The sequence below is a fragment of the Nicotiana tabacum genome, chromosome 4 (genome assembly GCF_000715075.1).
Source record: "Nicotiana tabacum cultivar K326 chromosome 4, ASM71507v2, whole genome shotgun sequence".
Lineage (NCBI taxonomy): Eukaryota > Viridiplantae > Streptophyta > Magnoliopsida > Solanales > Solanaceae > Nicotiana > Nicotiana tabacum.
In genome coordinates this window covers 107796328-107817941 of record NC_134083.1, presented here as the reverse complement: position 1 = coordinate 107817941, position 21614 = coordinate 107796328, and the positions used below count along the sequence as shown (strand labels likewise).

General features: G+C 41.6%; 1 long non-coding RNA gene across 3 annotated transcripts; it reads left to right on the top strand.

Moving 5' to 3' along the window:
• Nucleotides 1–1041: 1041 nt before the first annotated feature.
• LOC142180354 (uncharacterized) lies at nt 1042–4665 on the top strand. 3 transcript variants are annotated; one of them, XR_012708896.1, is made up of 3 exons: nt 1164–1315; nt 1426–2038; nt 4208–4665. It is a non-coding gene; the product is annotated as an uncharacterized LOC142180354 (long non-coding RNA). The 3 variants fall into 3 exon arrangements; XR_012708895.1 differs by having other exon boundaries at nt 1170–1582; nt 1862–2038; XR_012708894.1 differs by having other exon boundaries at nt 1042–2038.
• Nucleotides 4666–21614: the final 16949 nt, after the last annotated feature.

The following is a 21614-nucleotide window of genomic DNA, read 5'->3' as shown; positions in this document are numbered from 1 at the left end:
CTTGAAAAGAAAATAAAAGATAGAAGTATCGTGTTTTGGAGGATTCACTTTTAGTATCATTTTAATTTATATATATGGGTATTGGGTAAGGTGAAGTGAGGTTGGGTTGGGTCATTTCTATTTTAATTGAATTATTATTTATTAGACTGAAAAATATGGAATAAGAAAATACCATCGCAAAGTTGTGTTTTTTGGTCACTACGATTTTTGTGTGAGTCAGTAAAAGTTTTATAATTTTTATGTGCAAAAAACATAGTTATATGACTTTAGTGAAAAAATCATAGTTATATGACTATTTGTGAAATTTACCCCAGAAATATTGGTATTTAAGATGAATTGATAAATAAATTTTAATTTTTTTAATGTTGCAACATATGAGAGTTACGTAGAATAGTAATAGTACCTGTACTTTTAGAAGTGTGTTAAATGTAACTCTGAAACCCCCGTTTAAAAGTTTTATGAAATCGCCAATAGAAAATGTATTGGATAAATCGCCTGTTTTGTCTCTAAATCTGCTTGTCCTAATTCATCGCTCTTTTCGAGCTACTTAATTACTTACTTAATGGTTCAGATTGGTTCTGCAGTTGATGGGATTACAAGTGCATTTTATGGGTTCAACCATGGTATGAACCTGTGTTTTGAGTTTTCACCATCCTTACTTTATGTATTTGGTTAACATTTGCGATTCTCCTTGTTAACCGGTTTTTCGTGTCACTTATATACTTTTTTTCTTGAGGTTAAATGCTCTATGTTGATTATAATTTGCTCTATATGGAGCAAATGGATGCTGGGAATTCATATGGCCTATGGCAACGGATACTTTTGCAACGGTTTAGAAACCGTTACAATAGATGGGCTGTTGCAACGGTTGTAACTGTTGCAATGGGTACTACCGGCACACTTTAACTATAAGATCATTGCATTTGGGTGGGAACCGTTCCTATAGGTGTTTGGTTTTGCAACTTTTATGCGAACCGTTCCAATATATATTTATTGCAACGAATCTTGGAAAAAATTTAATGAGAACGGTTATTAATTCCCTCCTAATTTCCCCCCTCAATTTTAGTGAAACCCGCCAAAATCCCTCTTTTTTGCATTTTTTGTCTTTACTTAATTAATATTTTTTTTATGTAATAACTATTAATTAACTTTTAACCAAAATGTTAGCCAAAATAACAAAATAGATTAGAACAGATTCTCACGGGCCACAGCAAATATAAACCCGAAAAGAAGACCCAGACCATATATATAAGGCAAAAAGAGGAGGCCTTATGGAATTAAACCTCAACCCATAACCAAAATTGATAAATCAAAGGTGAGAACCAATTTGGCGTTCATATTCTTGTTTTCGCTGGTTGCCATAGTGTTAATTGATTGAAATTTGCAAAAGATAAGCGATTAAGATTTCTGTGATTGTTCGATTAGGGTTTTGATTAGAAATAGGACTTGAAAGAAGGAAGAGGAAGACGAGAGTTTGACTCCAAGAAATAGCAAAAAAAAGACACTCAACCAAAGTTTCTTCCATCTCTTCGATCCCATTCCTCGCTGAAAATTGTCGCTTGCAGCTGTGGGAGAAACCACTGTAAATTTTTATTATTTTTTTAATAAATTTGGGATAACCACATTCGTTGGTTGTGTGTTTGAATGAAGATTTCAGTTTTAATGTTCCTTGTTACCCGGTTCTTTGTTTATTTTTATTTTTATTTTTATATATGGGGGTATTTGAGTGATACAGTCTGATTGAATTGACAATCAGTAGGGTTTGCACCGGTAGTTTAAATGATGTTTGTGGAATTGCTCGATTTCTGGCTTAATTGCTTGATTACCATTAAGATCACATTTTAAAGTTTAATATTTTAAGGTCGAATGGAATTGAGTTTGAGGAGGTCCATCAAAACTCTACAGAACCCGACTTTGTTCCCCGGAATTTGAAACTTCAACCTGAGAGATCGGCTATCCAGTTTATGATCGGAAGCTCTTCTGTCAATCTTCCATCAGCTGTCCATGTTAACCATAACTTCAATCTACTGTACTCTTGGTAATTGTTATCTTTCTAATTAAACTTTTGTTGGTGAACTTTTATGTGGACTTTCATTGTACTTCCATGTATGATAACCCCTATTTACAAAAATTAACATTCTTTTACTTTTATAAAGGACATAATCTTTACTCTTATTGAAAGATTAATCTTTGTTGTAACTCTTTTTTCTTTTATGATAGTATATAGTTAAATTTTTATTCTAAATATATCATACATGGTCAGATCAATCACCTTTTCTTTTCTTCTTCTTTTTTAGTCGAGTTTGATCACTTTTTTGAAAAAAACACAATTTAAAATCACTTTGTCGTTGTGATCTTTCTTTTATTCTTAGGGAAAATCGTGAATGCAGTTTCCATATATGTATACAATACTAGTTTCGTGTATGTTCTGATTATGTATTATTTGTGAGAGATTAAACTGATTCAAGGTTAGGAACTTAGGAATATTTTGAGTCAATTCTCTATTTAATCTTCTAACTATGGTGCCAAGAAGGATGAATAGTCACTTTAATTCCAACAAAAAATAAACTTCAATGTCTTGCTTTTTTCCTGTTTTTTGCTCTTTTTTTTGTTCAATTTTAGCGTGCTCTTTCTTGTCCAACATTGCTATAACATGATCTTCAAGTACTTTATAATTTGAATATTAAAGAAAATCTTTTAGATTCTTATAGTGGAAATCAAGTACGTTTAAACAGCTGTTGAGTACTCCATTTTTAATTAAATTATTGTTTGAGAATCTGTGTGAAACAAATTGCTGTAAGAGTGCTTACCTTTACAATTGGATGTTGGTAAGGCAAAGGCCTTAATGATTAAAATAGACTAAAGTTGGCAGGGAGATATTGATAAATGGAATAAACATTGCAAGAAGGGGTTATTTATTGAACAGGTTCTGGCTCTTCTGGTTAATGGACAGAATATGGTTTGAATATTCTTTGGATTTTCTATACCCATTATGCATACATGTTTCAATAAACTCATGCTGATAAAAGAGTGAAGGTGAAACTTTATTATTCTGTTTTTTTCCCTTGTATAATGTGTGCACTTCAGTATTTAGATCATCTGAAAAGCTTTTAGAATAGTCTGAAGGATTTCTTTTAAGGTCCTTTTCTTGTATGATTTTGCTTGATGACTTGCTTTATATTTTTATAAAGAATATCAAAGTACCTCATTCAATTCAAATATCATTCATGACATGACTACCAACCTGGATATTAGAACGTATAGTTTATTTTGCAATTTCTCTTTGTTTGTCTAAAGAGAAAGTAAATAGGCATTCATAAGTAACTTATTTCTGCGGTCAATTCTCTATTCTTCCTTCGATTTGCCGGAAAATCATGGCATATTGTCGACAACATTATTTCTTGTTTTGTGAAATAATATTTACTTGTGATTTACCCAAGTATACTTGTTGTCCCTTTGTGTGAAATATCCGTATCAAGTGTCTTTCTGTTGCATGAAATAACCTTCTTTTTGGTACTGAGAAATATTTCTCACTTTTTCCATCATATTAAATCATATAGTTGATTGACTTAGAAATTTATCTTCTTTTTTGCCCGAAGAAAATCATGCGTGGCCATCCTGTTTATAAAATTTATTTTCTTATTATTTCTAATATAATTGGATGACATAGATTGTGATATTCAACAATGGATATGGTTTGTAGCCTACATATCTCAAATACTCCCAGATTACTAATGAAGTTAAAAAGATGTGTTGCTAACATAATTGTCTTTATGGATGTGTGACATTGCATTGCCTGCAAACATTCTAGACTATTTAGTATAGCCATAGACTTGTGTTAGTCACTATTACTTACAACAATTGGACTTGTTGGAAACTGTATGCGTTAATTTGGAAATTGTATGCGTTAATTTGCTGTTAATATTAGACTTCCACCTCAGCTTAGGAGTTTCTGTTGTGTTAACAGATGTGAACTCCATCGAACTAGTTGAGCACATTGAGGGAGGATTTAATGACTCAATTCTTTGCTATTTGCTTGTTTTCTGCTGGCATGAAAAACTTCTTCCATTATGATTTGTATGAGCATTATTGAGACTCTTGTCTGGATGCCCTTTAAGCTTCATTAGTACTTAAGTTTCCTCATTTTTGCTTAAATTATCAACTAGCGCTTGAAGGTAATAATGACTTTATTTATCCTCTTTTGTAGGTGGAGACAAGAGTGGGTTGCTCTAGTGGTGAGCACCCTCCACTTCCAACCAAGAGGTTGTGGGGAATTCTTGGAGGGAGGGAGCCGAGGGTCTATCGGAAACAGCCTCTCTATCCTAGGGTAGGGGTAAAGTCTGCGTACACACTACCCTCCCCAAACTCCACTAGTGGGATTATACTGGGTTGTTGTTGTTTTGTAGGTGGAGAAAATGATGAAAAAGAAGACGAAAGCGATGAAGATCTTGACCTTCCTTAAGAAGAGTTTCTGATTTATTGCTGAAAATTTAGATGTTCTAGGAATCTTTTGTGATCAAACATTTTGAAACTTATGCTAACTCTTAAATTGTAAAACTTATGCACTTGGATTAAACTATTTTGCTTTTATGGATATTACTAGCTTGTTGGACAAGGACAATTAATTTAGATTGTAAATGTTTATGAATAGTTTCATTTTGTGAATTATATAAAGTTTAGTGCATTATAATTTATTGTATGTGTAAATAATTATATATAAAATATCATTGTTTCAATTAAACCGTTACAATAGGCCACCAAAACCGTTGCAATAGGCAACAAAATATGTTTCAGAAGGCTATGTACACCGTTGCAATAGGTCATACAAACTGTTCCAATTGGATATGTAAACCGTTGCAGTAGGTAATTCAAACCGATGTAATAGCTTTTGCTGAGCTATAAGAAACCGTAGCAATAGAAAAAACCCGTTATAATAGCTTTACGAAATCGTAGTAGTATCTTTAATTAGCTGTTGCAATAACTTATATGTCCGTTGCATTAAAACTATGGTAACGGTTTTAAGCCGTTGCAATAAAATAAAAATACTCATTGCATCAGAGAGAGATGAATAACCGTTGCGGTAAATGGGACTATAGCAACGGTTAAAGCAACCGTTGCCGGAACCGTAGCTACAGACCTAATGGCACGCGATCTGGTGGAACGGTCTATAAACCGTTGCAATAGAGCTATGGTAACGGTTTATGTAGCTGTTGCAACAGTTGTCTCTATGTTGCCATAAATTGATTTTCCGGCCGTCTCTCCGACTAGTTTGGTACTAAGACTTAGTTGTTGTTGTTGTTGTTGTTGTTGTTGTTATTGTATGCTCTGCTTCATGTGACAACCAAACCATGTTGTAACATGAAATACCACCACCCATCTGGGTATTGGTCAAGCATACTATCATTCATTTTGAATTTGAATTCTTTGTGGAAATAAATGAGTAAAAGATACTTTGATTTTGCTATTTTTCCTGATACTGATACGTTCATCTGAGGGCTAACTTTTGTCTAAGTACTATACTCGTATTATTATTTACCCGTAAAATGGCACAGTTGAATTTGTAGCATGGTTTATAGACAAACGAATCGATTTGATCCCAAAATGATAAATAAATTAAATAAAATGCAAGACTTAGCATTGAAATCGAGATTGAATAGCAGATAGCTTGGCTCCGGGAGAAAGGCTTTCGAAGGCAGTGATGTGTGGCCAAAATACTATATTTTTAGTACATTACTCGCCTTACATGTTAGTTTAATGTTTAATTGTACGACGTTTGAGCTAAATCATATTGTTTTATGTGTAGGAGTATCGGACGACAAAGACAAATGAAAGTTGCGCAAAAAGAGGACAAAAATGCAAGAAAAGAGCATAAAAGCATCAAGTACCCAAACCGTGCTACAGACCAAGTAAAGCCAGCTCTATAGCCTGCCTTATCGTGCTACATACCAAGTAACGCCAGCTCTATAGCCAGCTTGACCGCGCTACAGACCAGGCGTAGCCAGCTCTATAGCCACGCTGACCACGCTATAAGCTTGGCCTCGCGAGGTCTATAGCCCGGTAATTAAAAGTCGTGAATTAAAAGACTCCAGCCCGAATTTGGACTCAAGAACTTCAACCCTAGCCTATAAATACTCCCTAAACATGTCTAAGAAGGGAGGACGTTTTTAGAGCAGATTCGACCTAAAGGAGAGACATTTTTTGAGTGGAGATTCGACCTAAGGAGGCAAGAACACGCTAGGAGTAAGGCGGAGAATTCTTCTACTAGTTTTTCACTCCCGTCTTCCTATTTCGATTATTGGTTATGAATTCTAGTATTGTACTTTTGCATACTATTATGAATAGCTAATTTGTTATCTAGGGTTTTGATGGAACCTTTTGTAGGATGAATTCTTATTACGTTTTTATATAATTGAGCCGTTAGATTTCTCTACTTGTTCAACTACGCGTTTATTGTTGTTGATTGAATGTCCATCAATTGACTATGCATATTTAGTGTGTATATTGCTCAAGAGAGAGTACACATTTAGGTAGTTGTTGAACAATACCACTCCTAACGTATTTGAGAGATTAATATGGAGGGTTTAAAGGCAGGATTAGAGATAACAAAACCTTGGTGCAATCGTAGTAAGCGATAAATTAGTGCCAGCTAGCGTAGTTCGAGAGAATACATCTAGTAAATTTTAGTAGTTGCTCGAGAGAGAGCTACAACAACCAAAGTACTCATGATCGGTAGAGAATACTTAGGCGAAATTCTAGAAGACGTAGGGAGAAGGATTCCGAAAATTGGGGAAATCATAACTCTAGATCTCCTTAATCTTTTCTCCAACCCCTAGTATCCCTAGTTGTTAATTCACTACTTTAATTTGTTAGTTAATTAGTTTAACATAAGAATCTTTATATTTATAACATCGGAATTGTTCGAACTTGTATTCTTAGTGATATTTAACAATTATAGCGAAGCCTTAGTTCTCTGTGGGATTCGACTCCAGACTTTTAGACCGGATTATATTTGAAGCGACCGCTTATCCTTTTTAGGACTAGAGTTGGGAGTGATCAGGCAGCAATAAGAATAACGTTAGACAGGAAATAAAGTATTATTTAGCTTGGAATGATGTGTAGCATAAGCTTGTCAGAATTTTCGTATCCTACAATGGTTGTTGAAGCCACTATTTATAGCTATACCTAGGAAACAAGGTCCTAGGATCAAGCCCCTCTTAAATGACAATAATGGGAGCCATTGATGGATATGTAATGGTAGGGCATGGATGCCAAAATTCTCTGTAACGGATGTGTGTTTAATACTGAGGAATATTCTTTATTGAATGTCATCTAGTGAAAAATATCTGTTTGCTCTCGTTGATAATGTTCCCTTTGGGGCCTACCCGGTGCCAACCGAAGCTGTTGTCCTCGGATTTGGTTTCCACTCGCTTCGTCTTCCGTCAGCCCCTCATTCCACGTGTCGCTCTGTCATTCGAGTATTTAATGTGAACCGATTTTACCTTATACAGATAGTCCTCCTGCTTTTTGGTGGCACATCTTTGTGTTACCGGGAAGTTGGTGAAGATTCCTTTCTTGGCGGGAAATTTTCTGAACACTTCTGAAAAGTTTCTCACGCTTGACAAGACACACGTCTCTTTGCATTTAATACCCCGAACACGTGTTACTCCACGATTTAGCAATATTTTTGCCGGTTCTCGAGATAATTATGGCCACGATTTTAGCCGCCTATTCCTTTACTTATACGCCTCATTCTTCTTCTTTTACAGTTATCAGTTTTACAAACTCTCTCAACTTCTTTGCATTCAACTCTTTTCTGCATTCATCTTTCTTTAATATTCTTCAAAGAACTCTTATCACCTTCTGCTGACCATGGCTTCTTTGCATTCATATTTCTTTAATCTTTTCTAAAGAACTCTTATCACCTTCTGCTGACCATGGCTTCTTTTACTAACTCTTCCAAGAACTCCGGTCTTCTCTTCGATGGGAGCCTGAAGAAGAGCAAAGACAAAGAAATTGACGTCGATGCTGACCCTCCCACGGTGAGCACCATCATCCCTAAACAACTCAACACAACCAAGGACTTCGAAGAGAAGTTCCTTTCTTCAAACTCTCGCACTTGGGCTGTTGGCAAATACCCTTCTTCTATTTGCCCTTCTAGCATTCCTGCTGTGAAGGAGGACTGTGATTGCCATGACCTGAACATCATTGCTCCCAATTTGGTGGAGCGAGTAACCTTCACTAAGAATGGCTTCACATACGTTTACATGTACCCACTCACTTTGGGTGCTTTTTCTTTGAGCGGGGGACTTGACCCCGTGATTTTGAAGCTGTGCCACCGATACCAGGTTTGTTTGGTACAGGTGGGATCTTCGGTGTGGCGAATGGTGGCTTGTCTGCGGAGGCTGTGCTAGGAAATGAAGGAGGACCTCACCTTGGCTCATATGATGAATCTTTACTCCCCCAAGGTTTTTCGTGGCAGGAGTAATAAATTTCAAAGCGCGCTTAAGCCCTGAAGGGAGACTCAAAACATATTGAGCACTTTGCCTCGCTTAACAGGCGCTTCACTGTTGTCATCAAGGCTCTAAGGCATATTATTCTTTTCTAACGAGCGTAATCCGGAAGAGGCGACACTAAACAATTAATATTTCACTTTATCATAAATTTTCTTCAATTTATTTGTCCATATATTTGGTATTCATGATTATAGATATTAGTCTTGGACTACACATACATATTTATAGTTTTTCTTTATTTGTGCCTTTCTTTATTACAGCCCATGCTTTATTTGCGCTTTGCGCTTAAAGCCCCAACAAACCGTAGAGCTTTTTTGCGCTTTTTGCCTTTGATAACATTGATTTCAACAAACGTGGTTACCATGCTTTTCTCACAAGCATGGATGAAGATAATGACCGTGGATGGATGGAGCGGTTCGTCGTCATTGCCACAAGGGACATCATCCCGACTATAACTTCGCTTTCCCCGAATCTTGGACTCGTACATGTAAGATCAAAGTCTATCTTTTTTTCCTAAAAAAGGCTGTTTCATGTCGTCGCTGATCCTTCTCCTTTCATTATTTCAGCAACTCGGTGGACACCACTGAGGGTTAAAGGCCTGGACTGGTAGGTTCAGAAGATTCTGGACATCACCACGCCTGAGACCCGCCGGTGGAAAGAGTTGTCCCCCAAATATGGATGGAGGGCCAAGAACCATGATAAGCTGACTCGTAAAACCGATTCTACCTTCATTTCAACTTTTTACATAAGAAAACTGGTTAACCTCACCTTTTTGTTGGGTTCAGGTCTCCCACAGGGCTCTGTTATCATCCCTGAGGAAGACATTTTGGTTGATTCCGTAGAGGATGCGAGGTTGTTAAATGAGGCTCTCACCCAAACAGGCACCATCGAATCTGCTTCCGGTGCAAGTACTTTCTCTCAGAGTCCCCGGTCGGAGAACAAGCAACCAAAAAGGCAGCGTTCTTCCTCGGCCGAGGGCAAGAATAAAAAGGTGAAGAAAGCCGCTCCCGAGCCTACCGCAGCCACTGTGGTTATTGACAATGATGGGGAAGCCAGTGATGAAGGGGCTTCCCTACAAAGGAGATAACGACATTCATCACTCAACAAAATGCTCAATCTGAAGAGCTTATAACCCCAACCGAGGACGATGTCCAAGTGCTCTGGGGAGAATTTGACTTGGTGAGAATGCCAATTCTCCCTTTCCAGTCCTAGTTGCTACTCCCAGTACTATGAGGCCGAGTACCGGGCCTCTTTCGCCTTCGGTTGGTGAGCAACCAACAAATAGCACTGCCTCTGCCGCAACTGCTTCTCAACCCACAACACCATCAAATTCATCTCCTTCCACGCCGGCCGCAGACACTCGAGAGCAGGATGTCCCTCCTCCCCAGTCCCCGAACCATGGGAATTTAGGACACAACTACTCTGCCCCTTCTGCAGATCCCCAGAGGAGGAGGAGTGTCTCCCTCGCGGTGTCTACTAAGTGCAATCTCTTGTCCCGACTGGTGGAAGGATAAGAAGAAAATACACTCTCTTTCAGGAGAGTATTTGTTAAAAAATGCCATGCACAATGCGGCAGCAGTACCGAACTTGCTCTTTCATTGCCTGTTTTTACTTGATTTGTCGTGACAGGGTTTTTAACTTTGGTATTTGCTTCACAGGCCAACTTCCTTGCTTCCGAAGGCCTTCAAAAATTGATCCTTGACAAAGAAGGACTAGTTGTTGGCCGAGAGGGACCAAATTGTTGCTCGCCTCCCGGTGCTGGAAGCAAAAGCTGTTGAGGCGAGTGAGTTAGAGGCTCGGTTGCAATAGAGTGAGTAGGAAGTGATGGCCCTCAACCAAGAAGCCTCTCAGCTAAATATGCAATTTCAAAAAGCTAAGGCTAAATGGGATGAGGTCCAAAATACTGTGCTCGCTGTTGCCGAGCGTGAATCTGCCTTCATTGAGAGAGTGAATAACATGGAGGCAACCTTGATCTCCAAAGCTGAAGAGGTTGTTGCTGCCGAGGAGAAGCGTGCCCAGATGGAGGATAGGTATAAAAAGATCATGGAACATAATAAGGTTCATATAATCACTATCCGTGATCTTGATCTTAGCCTTAGTGCCACGAGATCCAAGTGGGATGGACTTCTGACCGAGGTTGATAGGCTTAAATCAAAACTTCAGCGCCGAGCGGATTCTCTCATCATCAAAAAAACATATTCTATGTATAGCATGAGCAGAAAAACCTTGGAAGAGGCCAAATCGGGCGTCATTGATATTGGCGATGAGATCGCCAAGGCCCGAGAACTGGAGTTAACTGCTCGAAGATGCCTCCCAGCTCAGCTTGATGAAACTGAATCTTCTGGTTCCGGTTCCGAGTTCTCAGGAACCAAGGAGGAATTTGAAGAGAATAATAATGAAGGTCAATATCCTGAGTCGACGGCAGATCCGCTTACTTCTCCGGGGGCGCTGATGCTTCTCTTCCCCCGAGGTCTGGGAGGAACGTAATTTAGCTTTTTGCTTTTTTTTTGTTGCTTTTTGTATTTCTATACTTCTGCTGCTTGGCACGTAAAATAAATAAAAGTGCTTTTCTGTTTAAGCATTGTGCAAAGTTTACTCTTTTGCGTCGAATTATGCAAGGCTTCGGGTACATTTTTCCCCGATAGCATTTGGGTTTCGGGCATAAACTCTTCCAGAACCAACCCTTTATTAAGAGGGTTTCATAAGAGAGGGCCCTCTTATGCTTACGATGCTCTTGAAGAGAACGTCTCCTGTTCATTCTAGCACTAGCATTTGAAGTACTTTATTAACTTTCAAATGATAGAATCAATTCATCGTTTGGAAAAGAAACAAGATAAAAATAAAAGGACTTTATTTTATTTCTTCTATCTTCAAAAGTACATAAGCATTCGTTTTACTGAAAGAAAAGAAATTGCCATTACATGTGGTTAATTTGTACAACTTGTTTCTATGAGTTGGCGGTGCAGTCCCTAGTCCCAATGAGATATTTTTGTTCATGAATTTTGTAGTTCCGTTTTTTGTGGCAATCAGGTTGCCGTATTCTCATATTATTCCCCCCAGTGTTCGAATGCGAAGAATGTGAATGGGAACACTAGATGTCTTGCTCCTATGAGAATTCCATTAGTGAATGGTTGGATAATCTTTTGTTCGATAGAAAGATTCATTTCGCGTTAGGAACTTTGCTATCGAGAAAAAATATTATCTAACCACCCCTAGTGGCTTGTAGGAAAGAGCACTCATGAACGATTGAATAGCCTTTGGTCGGATGGCAAGTTTTGCTTCCCGTTAGGAATTTTCCATCGAGCTAAAGACTATCTAACCATCACGCAGTGGTTTGTTGTTTCCATGCCTTATCACTTAAAGGTCTTATTTCTGCTGATGATGTTTTCTTCGTAGTATGCTGTCCACTGCTGCCTTGTTTAAAACCTTGCCAGAAAAATCCAATTGGGTTAAAAACTGGACGATGGGAAAAAGAGTGCAGCACATACTTTCAGTACAAGCAGTGCTCATCAGCAATAATACCTTTTGAGGCGAGTCACATTCCAGTTACTTGGGTAATTTGACTCTGTCTTGGTTTCCTAGTTCATATGATCCTTTCCCGGTGACAGCTGAAACCTGGTAGGTGCCTTCCCATGTCGGACCTAGCTTTCATGCATTGAGCTCTCGGGTTTTTTGAGTCACTTTTCTTAAAACCAAGTCTCCCACTTTGAAATAATGGAGATTGGCCCTTCGATTATAGTACCTTTCCATTCTTTGTTTCTGGGCCACGATCCTTATGTGCGCCATGCCCTTGCGTTCGTCAAGCAGCTCCAAAAGTGACTAGCAATGCTTCGTTGTTTGTTTCTTCGTCTGCCCGGAAGTATCACAAGGTCGGTTATTCTACTTCCACCGGGATCAGAGCTTCTGCTCCATATACGAGGGAGAAAGGTGTCTCTCCCGTGCTTGACTTGGCCATCATCCGGTATTCCCACTACACCCCCAATAACGCTTCGGACCAATTGCCTTTGACTGCTTCCAACCTCTTTTTGAGGTTTTGAGTAATCACCTTATTGGTTGATTCCGCCTACCCATTTGCGGTCGGATGGTATGGCGAAGATGTGATTCTTTTACTCTTCAAGGAATTTTGTGACCTTTGAGCCTATGAACTGTGGCCTATTGTTGCAGGCAAGCTCTTTCGGTATTCCGAACCGACAGATTATGTTTTCCCATAGGAAATCGACCTCTTTGCGCTCGCCGATTTTCTACTTCAACCCATTTAGTGAACTAGTCAGTTAAAATTAAAAGAAATCTTACCTTCCCGGGAGCCGGTGGCAGCGACCCGACTATATCAATCCCCCACTTCATGAATGGCCACGGGGATTGTACCGAATGCAGCAGTTTTGCCAGTTGGTGCACTAACGGTGCATGGCATTGATACTTGTTGCATTTCTGAATGAATGCTTTAGTGTCTTGTTCCATCCGGGGCCAGTAATATCCTGCCCTAACTAATTTTAGCACCAATGAATTTGCTCCTGAATGATTCCTGCAAATTCCTTCGTGAACCTCTCTCATGATGTAATTAGCCTTGAAGGCTCCTAGACATCGGGCCAACGGGCCTTGGAATGACCTTCTATATAACTGTCCTCCCCAAAAGCAGTAATGAGTTGCTTTGGTGCGGAGCGCTCGGGATGCCTTCTGGTCTTCGGGCAACTTGTCATGCTCAAGGTAGTCGATGATCTCATTCCTCCAGTCCCAGACCAGTTTGGTTGTATTTACTTCATAATAAACATCCACATCCAGTACCGAGTGCCTGAGCTATACGACTGTACCGAAATCTGATCCCTTCATTTTCGTGGACGAGCCTAAATTGGCCAATGCATCTGCTTCTGCATTTTCTTCTCTCAGGATGTGGGTGATTGACCATTCCCTAAAACGTGCGAGCAAAGTTTGGACTTTAACCACATATTATTGCATGTGTTCTTCCTTGGTGTCAAAGATCCCATATACTTGATTTACCACTAGTTGGGAATCGCATTTGATATCAATGACCTCGACTTCATTGTTAGTTAAGGGAACAATTTTTATGGCCTGCCTCAGAACTTCTCTCAAGGACGTGATTAAGACCACCCCTAGCCTGGACCCTTTCACGTTGGAAGCTCTATCCGTTAACAAGATCCAAACTCCCGATGTCGTTTCCGACACTATCACCACTTCTTTTGTGGCCAAAGGTAGTAGCCTGGGACTGAAATCGGCCACGAAGTCGGCTAAAACTTATGATTTGATCGCAGTCTTGGACTTATATTCGATATCAAATTCACTAATTTCAACCGCCCATTTGGCTAGTCAACCTGACAACTCAGGTTTGTGAAGGACATTTCGTAGGGGAAAAATTGTCACTAAGGCTATCAGATGGCACTGCAAATAAGGCATAACATTTCGAGCGGCGACTACGAGAGCCAATGCCAGTTTTTCGAGGTGCGCGAGTTTCCGCTCCTGATAAAATTCTGCTAACATAATAGATAGGAGATTGTGTTCCTTCTTGCTCCCAGACTAGAACGACCCTTGTCGCTACCTCCGAGACTGCTAAGTATATTAGCAACTATTTGCCTTCCTCCAATTTTGATAGTAACGGAGGGCTTGACAGATATCATTTCAGGTTTTTTAGAGCTTGTTGCCATTCCAAAGTCCATTCGAAGTTCTTCTTCTTATTCTTCTTCAGAAATGAGAAAAAGTGAGGGCATTTTTCCGAAGACTGAGAAATGAACCTGCTTAGAGCATCAAGTCTTTCGGTTAGTCTTTGGACTTCTTTCACGTTTGTCAGCTGGTCTGAAATGTACTCGATGGCTTTAATCTTGTCGGGATTGTCTTTGATCCCCCTTTGTAACACCAGTAAACCCTAAAATTTATCGGAGCTGACTCCGAACACATACTTTTCGCGGGTTAAGCTTCATGTTATGCTTCCTTAGGATGTCAAAGGTTTCTTGGAGGTGTTTAAAATGGTCACCTGCGTTCAAAGACTTCACAAACATATTATCTATATAAACTTCTATTGTTTTCCCTATTTACTTTTCGAACATTTTGTTCATGAGCCTCTAATAAGTGGCTCCGGCATTTTTAAGCCCGAAGGGAATCACATTATAGAAATATGTGCCAAAGTTTGTTATGAACAGAGTTTTTTCCCGATCCTCCGGGTTCATCTTAATTTGGTTGTACCTGGAATAGGCATCGACGAAACTCATCAACTTGTGTCCGGCCATTGCATCAATCATTTGATCAATGTTTAGCAATAGGAACGAGTTTTTTGGGCACGCCTTATTCAAATCCTTATAATCTACGCACATACGAAATTTATTATTCTTTTCTGGAACTACAACTACGTTAGCTAGCCAGTCGGGATACTTTACCTCCCGAATTGAACCGATATCGAGCAATCGAGTTACCTCTTCTTTAACAAATCTATTTCTGACCTCAGCAATTGGGCGCTTCTTTTGACTTACCGGCGGGATGCTTGGGTCCAGGCTTAGCTTATGCATGGCCACCTCTAGCGGGATATATGTCATATCCGCGTGCGGCTATGCAAAACAATCAACGTTAGTTTTAAGAAATTCAATAAATCCTTACCTGAGCTCGGGGTTTAGTCCTGTCCCCAAGTGGAAATGTCTCCCTAGAAACTTTTCGAACAATGCCACTTGTTTGAGTTCTTCCGCAGTGGACTTGGTCGTGTCCGTTTCTTCCGGTACCTGGAAATACCTTGGTACCTGGTGGGATTCCGATGGCTCCTCCGCTTTGTCGTCTTCGTTTGGTTCGAGAGCAGACGTCGATTCCTTTAATTGCTATGCTGCGTGTTCCTTTCCTTTACTACTGGAAACTGAGACCGCCTTCATCTCCCTTGCCGCCGGTTGATCTCCTCTTATTTGTTTGATTCCCTCTAGAGTTGGGAATTTCAGAAGTTGATGATATGTTGATGGTACGACCCTCATCTCATGTAGCCAAGGTCTTCCAAGGATTACGTTGTAGCCCATATCGCCATCTACTACTTCGAATAAGGTAGTCTTAATGACCCCTTCGGCGTTCGTGGGCAGCAAGATCTCCCCTTGGGTTGTCACACTTGCTAAGTTAAACCCGACGAGGTGTTTTGTTATCGGAATGTTGCTTCCGGTTAGCTTGGCTTGTTCCAGCACTCTCCACTAAATGATGTTGGATGAACTTCCTAGGTCCACCAAAACACGTTTAATTTTAAAATCTAGAACGTTAAGAGAAAATACAGGGCATCGTTGTGCGGTAGTAGAAGTTCATCAGTGTCCTCTTTTGTGAAGGTGATATCATCCTCGGCGATTTTTCGAAGCCTCTTGCTATGAGTCACCGACACCTTTGTCTTTTTTGCCACCGAAAAGGTTACACCGTTGATCTCGTTCCACCCGAAAATCATGTTGATAATTAGTCAAGGAGGGTCTTCCCCTATCTTCGAGGGCTCTGTTTTGTCCCGCTGCGGCCGTAATTATTCTTAGCCCAGTCTCTTAAGAACTCTCTAAGATGGTCATTTTTCAACAACGTTTTCACCTCCTCATGTAGATATCGGCAGACCCCAGTTCGGTGGCCGTTAGTCCTATGATACTCGCACCATAGCTTAGGGTCCCTCTGGCTGCGATTAGATCTCATCGGCTTCAAGAACCGCGCTTCCTTGATGTTCCTCATCGCCGATACCAGCTCCACTATGCTGACAGTGAAATTGTAGTCGGATAGCCTAGGATAGGCGGAATCCCGGGAATCCGATACCTCTTTGTCTTGCAATGACCTGTTATTCCGGCCGCAGTCAGTTCTTCTATCGGGAACGAACTTATCCACCGACCGGAACCCTATGTCGCATCCTTTGACCCTTTCGTAGGGCAAAAACCTGCCCTTAGAAGATCGCCGATCTGCATCAAAATCATCCTTTAATTTATCCTTGTTCTTTTCTTGATCCTGACCCTTAGTTGATGCCGGGAACCCGAGCTGATCATCTTCTATTCTTATTGATTCATAATGGTTATGGACATACCGCCCATGTAGTTTCCTGGAACTCAAGTAGGCTTTTTTTCAGTTTTCGAGAGGCGTCAGAACTCCTCTGGTTCAAACCTTTAGTAAATGCCTCAGCTGCCGATTCATCTGGCAGGGCCGGTAGCATCATCCTTTCTTTCTGAAACCTGGTCACGAACTCACGTAGCAATTTGGACTCTCCTTGTGCAATTATGAATATGTCCACCTTCCAGGCCTGGACCTTCCTGGCCCTGACATGGGCCTTGATGAAAGAGTCTCCGAGCATCGCAAAGGAATCTATTGAGTGCATGGGTAAGAGTGAGTACCATGTCAGGGCCCCTTTTGTGAGGGTTTCTCCGAACTTCTTCAGCAGGACCGACTCAATCTTATGTTAAGCCAAGTCGTTTCCTTTCACCGCCGTTGTATAGGTGGTGAAGTGCTCTTGAGGGTCCAAGGTCCCATTGTATTTTGGTACATCTGGAATTTTTAACCGCTTCTGAATTAACTTTGGTGTTGCGCTCGGTTTGAATGACAACTAGGTGTATTTATTTGAGTCTGGGCCCATCAGCACTGGTGGTGCGCCCAAAATTTGGTCCATTCAAGCATTTATTTCCCTCATTATCCGCATGAGCTCGATTTTGAAGGGATCATTACTGTTGTTGTTACCAGATCCGCTGATGAACCCTCCTGCCCCATCGAAGCCAACCTCACCCCTCGGGGTGTTGTTATCGACCCTTTGTGCTATTTGATTTGCGGTAGAACCGGGAGGAACTAGGCCTCTTCCATTCGCGTTGTTGGAAGCATCCGCCAACGCTTGCCTTAATTCTTTCATGGCTTGGTCTTGCCGTGAGAGATGGCCCATGATGGCCTTTTGCTGTTCTCTCAAGATCTTCATCGTTTATGCAACGTGCTCGTCCTCAACATCATTAGGAGTCAGCTCCCGTACGTGTCAGGGATATCGCCCGCCATGAACCGTCGTTGCTACGTCCTCCTCATTGTGGGTGTCACTGATCGAATCCTCGTGTTAAGGTAGGTTTTCTTGTGCCTCAATGTTGTGTTTGATATTGACCTTAGCAGGCCGTTCCTTCATCTTCCCACCCGGCCATAGATGCCGAGGTGGCCGTTCTCGAAGTGGCTAAGGATCCCCTCATGAAGAGCTTTGTATATGGGGGTTTCTCTATTGGGAATGACTTCCATGTCGAGAAGGCCTCTAGTTAAAAAGACCGAGGCGAGGGAGCATGGAGATATATATGCTCCGTCACTGAAGAAACCCTACCTATAGTCCGAGCGGACTATAATTAGGAGGGTAAGGATGTGGTCGTCCCCGGGCCAGATGACAACATCACTACTCATGTGAAGGGTATTTAAGTGTTTACACTTACCCCTTCATTCTCTCCCCGGTAGACCCTATAGTTCTTGTTTTTTTGCAAAAGGTATGGGATGTGCCTTGGGCAAATTCACCCGTCCTTTTGGAGGATCGTGATCCTCTTACGCCATTCGTGAACTATACCGAAGCTCCTCGGTTCACCCTCGACCATCTACTCCCCGCCTGTACAGTCCCTGATATTTTTGAGAATGGCTAATCAAGCTCGTTCGCTGAGCAAGCAAGGCTCCTTTTTCGAGCATCATTGAGGACCGAGACCGAGGCTGGATAGGAAGTTCGTTTGAGTGAAAACCAAAGACCTGATCCCTCCCGAGTTTCTTCCGTTCCCCGAGAAGTGGAACACATCTCGTAAGTATTGTCTTCTTTAGTATTCACTTCGTTTTATTCCTTCTCTCATTGCATGTGTTTGTTGCATACACACTATTGCCCAAGTTTCTAATGCAATTCCTCGATTCAAGGAGTGGATCGAGGGGATCTGCAAGCATATGTAGTACTTTGAGCACGCATGGCACAAGCTTTCGAAGGGCAGATGGGAGGACCATTCTCATGGTGAGGGTTTTTCCTGAATAATTACCACCATGCTCTTAACTTACACAGTGCTAACCCTTTCTCTTTCCTTACAGGTTTGCCTAAGACCACCGTACTTAGGCCGTTGGACGAGGACGAGGATCCGTCCTCACTTGTCGAATCCTCTATTTCGGGGCAACCCGAGATTGCCGCGAAGGAGGAGAAGAAGAAGAAGAAGAAAAAGAAGAAAAGAAAGTCATCGGGTTCTCCGGACACCGAGACGAAGAAGAGGAAAGTGACCATCCGGGTAATGAAGCCCAAATAAGCACCAAGTCTAGGGTACCGGAGCCCGATTCTCTCTACCAGCTTAGGGACGTGCCTGAGGATGATGATCTTTTTATTGCTCATGGGTCGACCCTTAACGAGGGGTAGCAGGCAATGGCCGAGAAAAAGGACGGTGAGGTCGATCCTCCTATACTGAGTCCATGCTCGAAGACTCCGTAAGAGGAGGCTGCGAACCCCCCAGGAAGCCGTTCCCAACCCAAAGGAGGTAGCCAGTGTCATTGACATCATGGAGACACCCTCCTATACTGAGTCCATGCTTGAAGGGGCCCAAGCGGGCAAAGAAAAGTCAAGATGGGTGGCACAGGGCCCAGACGACTCCCTCCCTCAACACGTACTTTGATGGCATGGATATGGCCGCACTGGAGGATTTTTCCGAGCTTGGTCACCTGGAGGTCCCTAAGAAGGATGTGCCATCGGGAGAGGGCGGGCCGAGTTCGAGCCCAAAATTAGTGAAATAATTTTCTGCTCCGAGCGTGGACCCCGAGCACAAGAGAATGTTCGTTCTTACAATCTCGGAAGATGCCCCGGTTCTGTCTGCTCTGGTGGGCATAGCCAACTACGTTCGATGCTTGGTGACCGAAGAGGACCAAGCAAAGATGAATGAGGTGGGCACATCGAGCCTCTTCAACGAGGCACAACAGGGGCTGAACTGGGTAAGGCATCAGTCCTTTGTACCCCTTTGTGAATCTCATTTTGGTTTTTAATGTCCTCTACTAACTTCATTATTTTCCAGGCTTAAGTGCTTCGTCATGAAAGCTTCTTCCGGTACCACTTGGAGATTAGCCAGCTTGAGATCGAGCTCAAAGAGTAGGACTAAAAGGACATATACAAGGCTCTTAGTGAGCAGCAGGACGAGGCCCTCAAAGACCTCCTGATTCTCCAGCCCGAGCTGGAAAAAGCTCAAAATGAGGCCTCGACCCGGAAGCGGGAACACGCCGACCTAGTTGAGAAGGTAAAGATCTTTGAGGCTAAAAACGAGCAGCTAGTCGTGGTGATTAACAACACAACTTTGCAGGTTCAAGAAAGATAGACCAGATCGATCAGCTTCGGGCTGAGATGGAAGAGGTCAAGGCCACGATCTAAGTGTAGAAGGGCAGAGATGGACCTACTAGCGTTGGAGAAGGAAACTGCGAAAGTCGAGTTGGCATCGATCGAGAACCAACTCCGGGTGGCGATGGGTAAAAAAGATAAGTGGTCTCGGCTAAATGATGATCTTCGGGCACAGCTGAGGTCGACCGTCGTGGAACGGTGATGGTAGGTTATAATATCGTGTTTTAGTCGCTTATGGCACTCTAGTGTACTGCACTTTATTCGTTTTGAGCTTTAATAGACAGTGTTTTGCACTTATAGTGTGTTTTATGCCTTGTAGGAGTGATTCCAAGCTATGTAGATGTTATGGAATAGATTCGAGTGATTTAAAGCTTTGAAGTCTTAGTAAAGTCCCAAGGGATTAAGCCGGAATCATGTTCGGGGGTCGAGAACCACATCTGGATATCAAAAAGCAAGGAAAATTCCGTACTCTGAGAAAGCCCCACTACCGCGACGCGTGGGGCGCCGTGCATGTACATTTTCCTGCTGTCTGTCAGATATCAACTCTTTGGATTTCCCCACTAATGCCCCGCATGGCGTGTCATCCCATGCGGCGTGCCTGTGTATTTTTTTACAGAGTAATTTTCCTATTTTGGCTAGGATAAGGTAATTTCGTTTGGGCACGACCCTACTTGGTATAAATACATGGAAAAATGTTATTTTAGGGACTTTTGACATATTGGAGACCTAAGGAGGCTAAGGAGGAGTTGGAGAAGCAAAAGCACAAGGAATTCATCATTCAATCCTCACTCAAGACTCGAGTTTGGATCGTTTTATTTTGTTCTTTACTTTAAATATATTTGTGATGATTTGCTCCATATCTTGTAAGGCCCCGTAAATGGTTTTCCTAAAATTCGGGGTTCTGTGATGCCGGGGCAGGCGTAGAGGTTAATAATAGTAGAAATTCTTTGCGGAGAGCTTGCGAGCCGCGGTTCGGAATTTTTGGAATGAACAGTGCGCTTGGGAGTTGAAGAAAATGTTAGGCAGAAGTATGCATTTCTGCGGCCTATTCTGTGACCGCAGAACCACTCTGCCTACTCTAAAATGGTTGTAGAGTGGGTCAGTTTTCTGGGTCATTTTGATGTCAAATTTCGCGGCCATTATGCGACTGCATAACCACTTTGCGGGCCACACTCTTGTCGCATATCCCTCATTGGAATTTATCGGAAGGAGGTTCTGCGATGCACTATGCGACCACAGAACGGTTCTGCGGTGCATTATGGATCGCAGAACAGGTCTGCGGGCCGCATAGTGATCGTAGAACGGGTCAGTCACGGCCAGTTTTGGAGGCCAAATTATGTGGCCGATATGCGGACCGCATATCAATTATGCGATCGTAGACCTTGTTCCAGAGCTCCATTTTGGAATTTTAAATCCCGACCCTACTTCGTTAAATACACGCTTTGGGCCATTTTTGAGCTAAAATCTGACACTTTTAGAGTGAGAGAGTGCCCTAGAGTGAGAAGGTGTTCTTCAACAACTTGTTCTTCAATTCTTGCTTGAATCTTGGAAGATTATAGAGGAAAACTCACTAAGTCTTCATCCTAAAGGTAAGATTCTACACCCTAACCCTCAATTTCGAATTTTGTCTAGAAATGGGTAATTAGAAAGATCATTTGTGGGCATGGGAGTTGTCCATCTTACATGCATGTGTTATAAAAGGGTGTAGGAAGATTATTGAGCTAAAAATAGTAAAAAATGGGTTGTGGGATGATGGAATCCTCCATAAAGGACCTTAAAACATTGATGCACACCTAGTGTTTGATAAAATGCTCAAATGA